The 13667-nt window shown below is 35.1% G+C and overlaps 1 protein-coding gene across 1 annotated transcript in view; it reads left to right on the forward strand.

The window, feature by feature from the left end:
• Nucleotides 1-13667, forward strand: part of ATP6V1H (ATPase H+ transporting V1 subunit H) — a 104521-nt gene that overhangs the window by 45312 nt on the left and 45542 nt on the right. The gene's annotated exons all lie outside the window — the stretch shown is intronic.

Here is a 13667-nt window from a genome sequence, read left to right on the forward strand (position 1 = left end):
TGTGGATAGTGTTCTTTCTCATAAGTTCCTCTGGATTGTCCTAGATCATTGCATTGCTGCTAGTAGAAATGTCTATTTGATTGTACCACAATGTTTCAGTCTCTGTATACAATGGTCTCCTGGTTCTGTTCCTTTCACTCTGCATCAATTCCTGGAGTTCTTTCCAGTTCACGTAGAATTCCTTTCAGCACAATAGTATTCCATCACCATCAGATACCAAAATTTATTCAGCCATTCCCCAATTGATGGACACCCCATCATTTTCCAATTTTTTGCCACCACAAAGAGTGTGGCTATAAATATTTTTGTACATGTATTTTTCCTTATTATCTCTTTGAGGTACAAACTCAGCAGTGGTATGGCTGGGTCAAAGGGCAGGCATTCTTTTAAAGCACTTTGGGCATAGTTTCAAATTGCCCTCCAGAATGGTTGGACCAATTCACAACTCCACCAACAATGCATTAATGTCCCAATTTTGCCACATCCTCTCCAACATTTATCCCTTTCCTTTCCTGCCATATAGGCCAATCTGCTAGGTGTGAGGTGGTACCTCAGAGTTTTTATTTGCATTTCTCTAATCAGGAGGGATTTAGAACACTTTTTCATGTGTTTATTGATAGTTTTGATTTCATCATGTAAAAACTGCCTATTCATGTCCCTTGACCATTTGTTAATTGGGAAATGACTTGATTTTTTTGTAAATTTAACTTCGTTCCTTACATATTTGGGAAATTAAACCTTTGTCAGAGAGGTTTGTTATAAAAATGTTCTCTCTGTTGCTTTCCTTCTAATTTTGGTTGCATTCTAAACCATCTTTAATTCTTAAAATATTACAACCATTTTTTAGTAACGTAAATGTATTTGTTTTGTTTTACTAAAAATGGTTGTAGTATTTTAAGAATTAAATTTGGTTTATTATGCCTCAAAATTATTTGTGACTCACTTTTTAAAAATAATTTTTGTTTTTTAGAAAAGTTATCATGGTTACATGATTCATGTTCTTACTTTCCCCTTCACCTCCCGACTTCCCCCTCTCCTCCCAAAGCCGATGTGCATTTCCACTGGTTTTAACATGTGTCATCAATCAAGATTTTTTCCAAATTGTTGATAGTTGCATTGGTGTGGTAGATTCGAGTCTACATCCCCAATCATGTCTGCCTCAACGCCATGTGTTCAAGCAGTTGCTTTTCTTCTGTGTTTCTACTCCTGTAGTTCTTCCTCTGAATGTGGGTAGCGTTCTTTACCGTAAGTCCCTCAGAATTGTCCTGGGTCATTGCATTGCTGCTAGTACAGAAGTCCATTACATTCAATTTTACCACAGTGTATTGGTCTCTGTGTACAATGTTCTTCTGGCTCTGCTCCTTTCGCTCTGCATCAATTCCTGGAGGTCTTTCCAGTTCACATGGAATTCCTCCAGTTTATTATTCCTTTGCTCACAATAGTATTCCATCACCAGCATATACCACAATTTGTTCAGCCATTCCCCAATTGAAGGACATACCCTCTTTTCCAGTTTTTTTGCCACCACAAAAAGCGCAGCTATAAATATTTTTGTACAAGTCTGTTTATCTATGATCTCTTTGGGGTACAAACCCAACAATGGTATGGCTGGATCAAAGGGCAGGCATTCTTTTATAGCCCTTTGAGCATAGTTCCAAATTGCCATCCAGAATGGTTGGATCAGTTCACAACACCACCAGGAATGCATTAATGTCCCAATTTTGCCACATCCCCTCCAACATTCATTACTCTCCCCTTCTTTCATTTTAGCCAATCTGCTAGGTGTGAGGTGATACCTCAGAGTTGTTTTGATTTGCATTTCTCTAATTATTTGAGATTTAGAACACTTTCTCATGTGCTTATTGACTCTTTTGATTTCTTTATCTGAAAATTGCCTATTCATGTCCCTTGCCCATTTATCACTTGGGGAATGGCTTGATTTTTTTATACAGTTGACTTAAGTCCTTGTATATTTGAGTAATTAGACCCCTGTCAGAGTTTTTTGTTATAAAGATTTTTTCCCAATTTGTTGTTTCCCTTCTGATTTTGGTTGCATTATTTTTGTTTGTACAAAAGCGTTTTAATTTGGCATAATCAAAATCATTTATTTTACATTTTGTAATTTTCTCTAACTCTTGCTTGGCTTTAAAATCTTTCCTTTCCCAGAGATCTGACAAGTATCCTATTCTGTGTTCACTTAATATATTTATAGTTTCCCTCTTTATATTCAGGTCATTCACCCCTTCTGAATTTATCTTGGTGTAGGGTGTGAGATGTTGATCTAAACCTAATCTCTCCCATATTGTTTTCCAGTTTTCCCAGCAGTTTTTGTTAAATAGTGGATTTTTGTCCCAAAAGTTGGGCTCTTTGGGTTTGTCATACACTGTCTTGCTGATGTCACTTACCCCAAGTCTATTCCACTGAATCTCCCTTCTGTCTCTTAGCCAGTACCATATTGTTTTGATGAACACTGCTTTATAGTATAGTTTAATATCTGGTACTGCTAGGCCACCTTCCTTCACATTTTTTTCAATATTTCCCTTAATATTCTTGATCTTTTGTTCTTCCAAATGAACTTTGTTATAGTTTTTTCTAATTCAGTAAAGAAGTTTTTTGGTAGTTTGATAGGTATGGCGCTAAATAGGTAAATTTATTTGGGTAGAATGGTCATTTTTATTATGTTAGCTCGTCCTATCCATGAGCAATCAATGTTTTTCCAATTGTTTAGATCTAGTTTTAATTGTTTGGAAAGTGTTTGCAGTTGTTTTCGTATAATTCCTGTGTTTGTTTTGGTAGATAGGTGACTCACTTTTAAAAGAGAAATTTTATTTGGTAGAAGAGCATTGGAGTCAGGTAATCTAAGTTTTATTCTGTCTCTTCTACCGAACCACTGCACAAAATCATTTAACCTCTTCCTCTTTTTCTCTTTAAATGATGACTACATAATTACACTGTCCAAAACCCTCCGCGATGATGATCATAAGTCTGAAAAATTTATGAGTTTCTCAAAAAGTAAATTTTCCCTCTTTGCATATCAACTTTTCTTTTGCACTTCTTTTGAAAAGCTAAGGATAGTCTCATGCCCTTGTTTTGGATAATAATTACATAGTGCAAGGAGATCTAGAGCTGTCTAAAATTGGTTTTGCTAGACAAGAGAAATGTTAAATCTCTTGTTTGGGTCATAGCTTTAAACATGAGTCAGTTTATGTTTGACTCTGTCTTGACAGGTCTACTGTAAAGCATGTTTCTAAAATGCCATGGTTAAAATGGTAGGAGGGTGTGGATGATAAGATTATGTTTTTTCTTTCATCTATAATGACTTGAAAGTACCTTTCTTTCCCATAGGGGAATATCATTAACCTTCACTAAAGATGATGAAGATAAGGAATACAGTTTTCTTCTCATTTGTCTTTCCACATATTAAATAAAAGATAACAACTATTCTTATCTCTCTATTCTTATATTGGTATGTTGATATAGGACCTTGTTAGGTTAATGTAGAGGCTAGTCAAAGATTTTAGCTCTCCTTTATCTCAAAATCTAGATATTTTGCCTGGAATAAGTTTAATATGTTTAGAAGTTTAAAAAAAAAAAGTTTATACGATTGTAACCTTTGACATTTACTAGGAACCATATTATTTTTTTGACATTTGTAAATACATATCTAAACCTGGATTCAAGACTATTTAAGTAACTGTACTCAGACTGGGAGGCAATGTAGTGTAACAGAAAGAACATGGGCCTGGACATCAGATTTGGAAATTTTTGGATTTTAGATCCAAGTTGTCAATTAATATTTTGTTCTATATTGAGAATGCCATTTAACTATTCTGGGCCTGTTTCCCCATTTGCAAAAATGAAAGCATTAAATTAATGATCTTTGTCGTCTATCCTTTCTCTAACATTTTTTTAATTCTGTGATTTTTATTTAGGGAAATCTGTTATTTGGGAATAGATTTTAAATATCTTATATGCTAAATATGGAGTGATGGCTCATTATGAAAATGCCCTGAGATAGAAAGAACCTCTTTCTTGCCTTCTTCTGTTCTGAGTATCTTTGAGGCTTATTTAATTCTTATTTACATGACAAAGGTTTGATACTGAGCAGTAATGGATTGTATCCCACCAGAGGCCACTAGTATAAAATAGGTACATTTATTTTTGTCATTCTGAGAGCTTCTAACCTTTAAAAAAGACCTAATAGAGAGCATGATTGGGAATAGTTTAATCTTGCATTCTGTACCATATTCTGAATCTTAGGAAAATTTTAATGCTAAAAATTTAGGGAGCATGCTGATCTGTTACAAATTGAACAAATGAAGCAGCTGTTGATTTTTTTAAAAAATTGGTTGGATACATTTTTTATTTTGGGAATTTTTCAGTTATTCTTAGTAGATATAAAGCACTAAGTCTTTGTTAACTTTCTAACACTTGAATTAGATTTAACTTGATTAGTTAATCTTTTTTACCCAAAGTAAATTAGAATATTTATGGCACATAACATAAAGTTAGTAAAGACTCTATTTTGTTTAGAGCCTTCTACCTGCTGAGTCTTTTTTAAATTTTCTTCAATGTTACTTGCTCATGAATCTAAAATGGCCAATAAGTGAAGTAAGCAAGTATTTATTAAAAGTTTTCTATGTACCAGACATTGTTCTAAGAACCGAGAATAAAAATACAAGCAAAAAGAAAGATAACCCTTGCCTTCAATCTTAAATCTGGATGGTGGAAGAAAAGGAAGCTGTAAAGTTACAGAAGATTAATGGTGGTGGAGCCAGGAGACTGAAAGATAATTTATCTGCACTTTTCCTTAATATGAAAGTTCCAAGAATAATTCACATTGAGAGAAGGCAGTTGAGGCATGGCGATAAAATCTGGGTAATGGAGTCATTTTTGTTAGCTATCTTTGGTATTGATGATCATAGCTTATTGAAATAACATTTCTGTTGCTTGGTTAAAACTGACATTGGTGTAGACACCATATGTCATGATTCTGTGTATCATTTATCAGCAAACATTTACTTGTAATTTTATCTTTATTTTATTCCAACAACAAATTTATACGTAAGTTTTCCAAAGTTACATGATTTATGTTGTCTCCCTCCCCTTGTCCTTCCCCACTTCTGGAGTTGACAAGCAATTCCATTGGGTTATACATGTATTATCACTCAAAACATTTCCATTTTATTCATTTTTTTCATTTTTTAAGAGAATAATCTTATAAAACCAAAACCCCCAAATCATATACCCAAATAACAAATGTTAAGTGTTATGGATAAAAGGGGGGTACACTAAAGTTGAGGGTGTGATCTCCTTCCCTTCCTGAGTAAAGGAGGGTAAAGGTGATTGAGGTGATAGGAGAGGAATGAAAGGGATGGCTGAGTTTAGGGAGGAAAGGACTAGGGTATTTGGATGATAAGGGTGATGATAAGGTGAGGTATTCTGGAGAGGCAGGCTAGACACTCAGGCCAGAGACAGAGGACACTGGGGGAAATAGGCCGAACCCTTCCAGGCAGGAAAGGTACTTTTACAGACACAAGGACTAGGGCCAGTCAGAAGTAGTTTGAATTTGACTTGAGGGCTTTCTTGTCAGTTTCTCAAGTCCTCAAAGGAGGAACCACAAGACTCCTCCCTGTCAAAGAAACTGAAGGGATTCAGGAGGAAGTATCTAGTAACTGCTTCCTCTCAAGATGGATGCCTCCAGTTTCCCTCAAGAAATAAAAGAGAATTATTTCTTCCCCTTAACCCTTGCCTAATTTCTTCAACACAAAGGTTCTCCAGAGGGTTTGATTAGGTAACAAGGGTTTTATTAATGTTCCAGGGAAGGTCTGGAAGGAGAGAGGGGTTTGGAGTTTCTGACAGCTGCTAGGGAGAAACATTCAAGATGGGGAGAGTCACAGGAATGGGTTAGACTGAAAGAGAATCTGCTCTCTCAGCCTGGGACGATTTGGCTGCTATTAAGGTAGAGGGCATACTAAAGGGATAGTTTGAATCAAGGATGTCTTACTTGTCTGTGGGGAAAAGTAAACCCACAAAGTCTTTTCACTAAAAACCCAAAAGCCACCCTGCCTCCCAGAGCCCTGGGAAAACAGGTAGGGAAACAGGGAAGTAATATGGAGAAGGTCAGGGAGAGGTCCAGAGAAATTAGTTAGGTTCAAATTGTCCAAAGACAAGACACAGGCTAAAGCAAACTGAAAGCCAAAATAGAGCTCTGGTTGATCCTTCTGCTCTGTTCAAGCTTCAGGGATCAACTGAACTTTCTCCCAGAATTCTAAGGCTTAACTGCCAGAAGTTTTCAGTTGGCCCCCTGCAAGAGCAAAAACCTCTCTCTTGCATCTTTGCATTACATAAATCATATGTTTTCATCTACATTTCTTCTCTAACAGTTCTTTCTCTAGAGGTGGATAGCATTCTTTTTCATAAATCCTTCAGAATAGTCCTGGATAGTTGCATTGCTATTAGTAGGAAAGTATATCACATTTGATTGTCCTACAATGTTTCAGTTTTTATGTATAATGTTCCTTGGTTCTGCTTATTTCATTCTGCAACGGTTCACATAGATCTTTCCAGTTCTTTCTGAAATCATCCTGTTCACCATTCCTTATAGCACAATAGTATTGCATCACCATCATATATCACAATTTGTATCCCTTTAGTTTGCCACCACAAAAAGAGTAGCTATAAATATTTTTGTACAGACAGATCCTTTCCTTTCCTTTTTTTTTTTTTTTTTTTATCTCTTTGGTATACAACCCTAGTAGTGGTATTACAGGATTAAAGGACATGCATTCTTTTAAAGCCCTTTGGGCATAATTTCAAATTGCCTTCTAGAATGATTGGATCAATTTACACCTCCACCAGCTATTTAGCAAACATTTTTTAAAAACTATTTGTCTGCCTAGTGTTGTGTTAGATTCTGAGGAGAAAGAGTATAAAAGAAATCTGAATGTGGTCCATGAGCCTGGAGCTAATTATTTTGTATTTTGTTTTTGGAGATAAAATAAGCACTTAAAATAACTAATGTAAATAATGTGCCAAGTTTTATTTCCACAGACTTTTAGAAATCTTGCCCATTCTTAAAGGCTTTAGTTCAAATATCCTTTACTTTGTGAAATCTTTTTTGATCTCTCCCAATCAAAAATCATTTTCATTTTCTTGGATATTTATAACTAGTTTTCTGTACCTTCCTTTTGTCTTTATCATATTCTTTGCTGTATTATAATTGTGTATAAGCCATATCTTCCATTAGAATTTAAATTCCATAAAAATAGGGACTGTCTTAATCATTTTCTTCATAGACTAGTACAGTACCTTATGCATAGATGGCATTTGATAGCTATTTCATAAATTTGAAGAAGGTTTGCAGTTCATTGGGTATATCTTTCTGTGGAGAACTTATAGGAGGAATTGGTCAAGAATTACATAGAACAAGAAGGCACGGATTGATTATAATCTATATTCTTGGATGAAGTATTATCCCTCCTTGCCAGATGAATCCACTAAAATGTGAGAAAGTTGGCATTTGGAACAGCATTTTCATAGTCTCTTGATTCTCCTTTTTAGGCATAATAATACCTTTCATGATTTAAAAGTAATTGATATCTTTCCATTTTTTAGATATCTCAAAAATCATTTAAAATATCTTAAAAATACCATTGAAAATTCCAAAATTATGTTACATCATCATAGATAGGATTTTTCTTTATGTATTTGGTCTCTTTCAACTTCTATTCCTGACTTCATTTTCTTAAGTGCTATTATTTTCACTCATTCATATATGTGTAGAATCTTAGGTACTGTTCTTTTGGTATTTCACCAGAACTTGGACTTGACCCCTGGAATTCTGGACTCTCTCTCTTTTTTTTTTTTTTTTTTTAAGGTGAATTTTTGCCTTATCTTGTCTAGAATCAGGCTATCGTGCTACATACTAGCTTCTGGCAAATCATAGCTCAAGGTCAAAAAGGTATTAAGTTTCAGAATCAACTGTACATTTTGAGTTCATAGCACAAGTAAAATCCAGCTCTAGCCTGAAGGGATTAGAATAATAAGGCCTCATGTCTATTCCAAATGAGCTACCAATAAATGAATAAATATGCACTATATATACTCACATACATATATAAAATAATTCTCTTGGGGGAAAGCACTAAGTGCAGCTGGAGGAAGGAGGAAAGGATTGATACTGAAAGGACTGCAACTTATTTGAAATAAATGAGGGATCCATGGGGTACAGGTTCACGGAGAGAGGAAGTTATTTCCTTTTTCTGGGCTTCAGTTTCCTCATTTGTAATAAAAAAAAATAAGGTGGGGTTAGGAAGGTGAGGAGGATAGGGGATCGATCTAGATTATCTATAAAGTCCTTTCCAACTCAAACATTATATGATTTTATGATTCAGTTTCTCTAGAATTCTTGGGATCATAGTTCACCTGGGGTTTCTGTTAATAGTTGCAAATAGATGATTTTAGACACATAGTGAGTTAAAATCTATTTGTTCAATTTGTTATGGATTTTTGCGTTTGCCTACAAAGGAATCACAGTCTGACAGAAATTATGTAATGGGAAAAAACATTAAAAAAGATATTCTTGGAGTCAGACACCCAGATTAGAATATTAGTTCTACCATTTACCAGTTATGTGACTTAGGACAAATCATTTCATCTTAGTTTCTTCTTATGCAAATTAAAGGAGATTGGACTAGATTCTTTCTAGGTTCTCTTCCAGCTCAAAATTTTGTTATACTGTGTTTTAATATAGGCAATTCTCATAAGAAATGAAAAACAAGATGATCACAAAAATATCGAAAAGATTTATATGAAGTGATGTAAAGTTAAGTGAGCAGAATCAAGAGAATGTTGCACACATTAAGGACAATAGTGAATAATGATGAACTGTGAATGACTTAACTGTTATCAGTAAGGTAAGGATCCAGGACAACTCCAAGGGATTCATGATGAAAAAAAGATTTCCGCTGCCACAAAAGGAATAGACAGAGTCTGAATGCTGATTGAAACATACCATTATTCACTTTATTTTATTCATGAATTTTTCTCTAGTGTAAGCAATATGTCTTTTATCACAACATGACAAACGGGGAAATATGTATTATATGATAATATGTGTTCAATCTTTATTATATTATCTGCTTTCTTGGGCAGGATTGGGATTGAGAGAGAAAACATAGATTACCAAATGTCAGAAAAGGAATATTAAAAATTGTGTGAAAATGTAATCTGGAAAAATATAAAAAAATTAAAACCTTTAATACCTCAGGAAAAAAAAAGGGAAATTCTCCTTTTTTTGTTTTTGGATATTGTTAAATATTCATCAAACCTAGTGGTCTCTTGGCTCTTTTCTTGAAAGTATCTACAATATATAAGCATGATACACACACACACACGCACACACACAAATATAAATATATATATATATATTCCCTCCCCTCCCCCCCAGGCACTCTAACCACGAGCCCCTTGCTACCCACCCCAGGCATGAGATTTTTGAGTAAATTGATTATTTTTTCCTCTTTTGCCTGGAGTAATTTATTTCATATCTTTTCTTTCCTTTTATTTCTATATTTGCTTACTTTTCTTGTATTCCTCTTGTTTGGGGTATTTGCAAAGCAAATAATCTTCTCATGCGTGTTTTTCTTTGTAGGAATGCTTTAAATGCCTCTTATATTGAATATACCTTAGGTTCAAGTATGTCACCTTTGTTTGCATATTGAGTTCTTTTGCTCATTAGAACAAATTATCCTATTCCCTTTCAGGTTTCTGATAGTTGTGGAAGAATGTTATGTTATTCAAATTTCCTTTTTATTTGTAGAATCCCTGATTTTAAAATCCGTAACCATATATTCTTTGCCTACCTGCACATTAAAGTGAAAGTATATATTGACTTCGTTTGGAGCATCTTGATAAAAATTCTTGGTAGAACCTCTGTAGTTCTTTTTCTGCCCCAGATAGTGACACTTAATCTATAATTATTATCATGGTAGTCCATTTCTTTAGACTCATGATGAACTCTGTAAGGCAAGATGACCAAGTTTCCCATGAAATCATAGCTTTTGGTAATAAACATCTCAGTACATGGCTAGGTTATTTCTTGAACTCAGAGCACATTAGTACCCTAGTCTTTCTAGTTTGGTAGAACTTGCCACATCTTGTTTCTCTTGCCTTAACCCTTTGACAACACTTTCTTTCCAATGCTATAGAATTCACTAATAACTGATAAATCTAGTTGACTAACCCCAAATCCTTTTTTCTTTTAATCACTTAAGTTGTTTACACATGACTAAGTTAAAGAAGGCAAGTTGGTGTAGTGGAAAGAGAGGTGAATTTGAAGTCAGGGAGACCTGATTCTTTATCTCCTGTCTCTGACATTTATTAAATGTGTGACTTTGAGCACACATTCCTTCCAAAATTCTTAGTTTCTTTATGTAAAAAAAAATACCGTTAATACTTTACAGGATTATTAGGAGGCCTAAATCAGATGGCGTATGTGTAGTGCTTTGCAAACTTTAGATTATTATACAATTATCATTCATTACTAGATAATTCTTTTTATTCCTCAGGATTTATATCTGTTAAACAATTCTAAATTATTTTCAAACATTTTACTGTTAGCATTTTTATTCTTTATTTTTAATCGTAAAAAATCTGTGGTATTATTGAATCAATTGATTTTAATTTTAGAATTCTTATAAAAGGAAAATAGGAACAGTTTCTAGATTGCTGAGACAGCCTTAATTCACTTAAAATAGAAATTATTCATTATTCTTTTGGTCTTATTCAAAATAATTCTCCTCAATCAGAAAAATTTGTTATTTGTATATATTAAGAGAAAGCCAAAAAAGGTGAATCTGTAAAAATTCATCTATGTATGTTCCCTTTTCAAATTTCCTTTATGTAATTCGTATCTATCTTATATATTCCTAGTTATTTCCATAGCCTCCTCCAATAGAATGTGAGCTTCTTGAGAGCAAGTACTATTTTTTAAATCTCTACTGAGAAGAATATTACTTGGCACATAGTAAACATTTTAATAAATGATTGTTGGCCAATTGGCCCATTTTAAAAGACATAGAATACATGGCTATTTGTATTAATCCTTCAGCAAAAATTTACTATGTGGGATAGCTAGATGGTTCAGTGGATAGAGAACCAGACCTGAAGAATGCCCTGGGTTCAAATCTAGCCTTCGATAACTTCCTGTGTGTCCCTGGGAAAGTCACTTAATCCCAGTTACCCAGGCCTTACTACACTTCTGACTTAGAACCAATATATAGTATTGATTCCAAGATGGAAGGTAAGGGTTTAAAACATTTTTTACTATAGGCAAGGTATAAAATAGAAAAAGAAAATGGGCCTTGTCCTGAAGGAACTGACATTCTTCTTAGGGGAGGGGTAGATGGGGGAGGATAATCACATGTACACAAGTATAATACAAGGTAAATTGAGGCAAATCTGGAAAAACAAAAAATTGAGGGATAAAGGTATTTTGTGGAAGAGATGGCACCATGCTGAATTCTATTTCCTCTTTGCCCTCTGGTTCTAAGAGATATGGGAAGGTTTTTTTAAAAAGATTTCTTAAAATATAATGTCTAAGCCTTTATTTCTGTCATAGCTATCAGTCCAGTGATTCTTAAATTTCTTCTCAAGCTATTTTCTAGTTCATTTGTTTTTGCTAGAAGATGACTTAGATTTTCTTCCATTTTCTCAGCCTTTTGGGTTTTTTCTTTTTAAGTATCAATTTTAAGACAGAAAAATGGCAAGGGCTAGGAAATTGGGGTTAAATGATTTGCCCAGAATCACACAGCTAGGAAATGTATGAGGCCAAATTTGAACTCGGGTCCTTTGGACTGCAGGAATGACACTGTGTCTACTCTGCTATCATGCTGTCCTTCTTGGCTTTGTTTTTATATTTTTTTTGTTTTTTTTCTTATGGAGTCATTGCCTTCTTTTTGGTTCATTTTAATTTATAGGGAATTTGTTGCTTTTGACATTTACAGGGAGTTTTGTATCTCTACATTGTTAAATTTTCTTTCTAGTTCTTTATTCCATACTCCAGTTCTTTTCCAATTTTTTCCTCTAGCACTCTCTTGCCATTTATGAAAATATTCTTTAGCTTTTTAGGTCTTTTATGTCTTCTAGGAATTCTAGTTGAAAAGCTATGTTTTTCACTGAGGTTTTGCTTATAGATATTTTGGAGTCATTCTAGGTTTTGAATATGGGCCTTGGACATCCTTTTTACCAAGGTAGCTTTTTATCACAGGATTCTTTTTATATCACTTACTCTTTATTACCTTCTTTATTGGACTTGATGCCAAGGTTAGGCTCTGAGCACTTGAGGAAAAATCTGAGCTGGTCTTGTTGCTGCTTTCATGGGGGTTGTGTTATTCCAGGCTCTCATGGAGAGCTCAGGCTGGAAGATTTCAGTTCTTCCAACATGGTCTGATACTGCACAAAGTCTAACCACCGACCCACTGATCTGAACTCTGAAAGTCTCTAGGTTGGATTTGGTTCTGAGGAACACTAGAGTCTTGGACTCAGACATTGTCAGCCAGTTGGCAAACTCTGATGATTCAGAATGATAAATGTAAGCTTCCTTTGGGTTTGTTAAGGAAGAAACCAAGGAAAGGTGCCTTAAACAGTAAACAGGTTGGGTGTGTGGGAGACAAGAAGGGGCCTAACAAGTAGGGAGACTGGGTTATAATGGCTGTTTGGATGTCTTTAACAGAAGTGGCTGTTGGCCTCCAACTGCCACCCAGCATCAACAAGACAGAGCCTATGGAAGCTGTTAAGTAAAGGCAAGAGTTTAACAACACATTTTAATCAGGGACAAAACAAGGTAAAGGATGGGAATTGGGATTCTACACTTACAAGCTAAGGGCACACCACAGGGACAGGGGAAGGACTTGACTACACTAAACTAAGGCCTAAGCATAACAGGGCCCAGGGAAAAGCAGGGCAGGAGTGAGTATCCTCACAACAGGTCTGACCTTCATATTCTAGTGCACACTTCTGATTGGGTTGGAAACTAGAACTGAAACCCTGTTCCATTTCTGGAATATGAAACCACAGAGATACTGCTTACTTCTGAACTTCTTCCTGGCCTGTGACTGCTTCTCACCTCAGTGCCACTCTTAGGGTTAGGTTCCTTCCTCAGTCCACCCTAAACCAGGGACTCAGAACTGGGAAACAAAGCTTCCAGCTGGTTGTGTACTCTGTTGTGTACCAGTAGAGATTTGGTATGCCTTCTTGTCCTGGTGCACAACATCTCCCTTGTATTGAAGCACTTTGTACTGTGTGCTCTTGGACACATTACCCATCCTCAGGGTCAACAGACATCTCAGACTTTCTCCTTATCCATCCTTAGGTTAGAAGAATTGCTTATTGTGACTTTTTCTTAAATTTCCTAATCAGGATTTAGCCTATTGCATTTTTTTTTTTTGGTAGGAGTTTTAAGGACAGGGAAGCATACTATACTTTGTCTACTTTTACCTTCATTCCATTATCTCTGAATCTCTGGGTTTTCTCTGAAGATCCTTCTGCTCTTCTGTCTCCCAAATAGAGAGACTTTTTTCTTTAAATACACCTTTAGTTTAACTCTGGTCATGCTAGCAGGTTGCTGACTTATTTGCTTGTAAGGTTCTTTGAGAGGCAGAAAA

The sequence above is a fragment of the Gracilinanus agilis genome, chromosome 1 (assembly GCF_016433145.1).
Source record: "Gracilinanus agilis isolate LMUSP501 chromosome 1, AgileGrace, whole genome shotgun sequence".
NCBI classification, from domain to species: domain Eukaryota; kingdom Metazoa; phylum Chordata; class Mammalia; order Didelphimorphia; family Didelphidae; genus Gracilinanus; species Gracilinanus agilis.